Below are 1,521 nucleotides of genomic sequence, written 5' to 3'. Positions count from 1 at the left end.
ATATTGGACATCTTCCTTCAGTAACATTGGCTTTTGTTCACACTCTACCTCTTGAAATAGTTGATCATCAACCATTTCTTTTTGGTACAATCACTTTGTATTTCTTCCATCTTCTTTTGATACTTTCTGCATCATTCAATATTTTGCCCTAGAATCCTTCAATACTGGAAGTCAAAGCTTGATTTTTTTTTCTTCAGGTCCCTCAGCTTGTGAAATGCTGAGCGTGTTATTCCTTTTTGTTTTTCTAACTCCAGGATTTTGCACACTTTGTTACGATATTTGACTTCGTCTTCTTGAACTGCCCTTTGACATTTTCTATTCAACTCCATTACTTCCTCATTTCTTCCATTTGCTTTAGCATATCTACACTGAAGAATAAGTTTCAGAGTCTCTTCTGACATCCACTTTGGTCTTTTTATTCTTTCTTCTCTTCTTCATGATGTTTCAAACCCACCAGCTGTTCCTTGGAAACCCTATAATGGGTCACTATAAGTTGGAACCAACTCAACAGCTCTTAACAACAAAAATAATTGTTTCAATTTATTTCAGCTTCAGCCTGAACTTGAATATGAGACAATTCTTCCCTTGGCCTTGTTTTGGCTGATGATAGGGAACTTTTCAAATATTTCTTTCCACAGGTTAGTTATCTTAGTTTCCATGTAGTCCATCTGGAGAGGTCCATGTGTATTCGTCTTTTAGGTTGTTTAAAAAGGTATTTGCAATGAATAAGTCATTGGTCTTGCCAAATTCTATCGTGCTTTCTCCAATATTGTTTCTATTACCAAGGCCATATTTTCCATCTACTGGCTCTTCCCCTTTGCTTCCAGCTTTTGCATTCCAATTACCGATAATGATCAATGCATCTTGACTGTATTTTTTATCAATTTCAGAGTGAAGAATTTTGTAGAATTATTCATTTCATCATCACTGGCTTTAGTGGTTTGTGAGTAAATTTGAATAATGGTTGTATTAACTGGTCTTCCTTGTAGGCATATGGATGTCATGTTATCACAGATAGCATTATACTTCAAGATAGAAATGATTTTTTTGATGATGAATGTTACACCATACCTCTCCAATTTGTCATTCCCAGCATAGTAAACCATGTGAATGTCAGATACAATTTGGCCAATAGCAGTCCATTTCAGCTCAATAATAATTCCATTTCATTTTTGACAACTTCCAATTATTCTAGATTCATACTTTGCACATCCTGTATCCGTATAATTAATGGATGTTTACAGCTATTTCTCATGTTGAATTGCCCCTCATCAGCAAATAAAGGTCCCCAAAATTTTACTTAATTTGCATCATCACAATCAGCTCTACTATGAGGTGGCATCCCTTCCACAGTCATATTTTGAGTGCCTTCCAACCTGAGGGGCTCATCTTCCATTACTGTTATTGTTGTTGCTCTTGTTAGGTATCATTAAGTCAGTACGGACCCATAGCTACCCTATGCACAGCAGAATGAAGCACTGCCGGATACTGGGCCAACCTTACTAATGTTGCCACACTTGA

The sequence above is a fragment of the Chrysochloris asiatica genome, unplaced genomic scaffold (genome assembly GCF_000296735.1).
Source record: "Chrysochloris asiatica unplaced genomic scaffold, ChrAsi1.0 scaffold00064, whole genome shotgun sequence".
Classification (NCBI taxonomy): Eukaryota; Metazoa; Chordata; class Mammalia; order Afrosoricida; family Chrysochloridae; genus Chrysochloris; species Chrysochloris asiatica.
The sequence above is the reverse complement of the archived record's forward strand: the minus strand, read 5'-3'. Positions refer to the sequence as shown.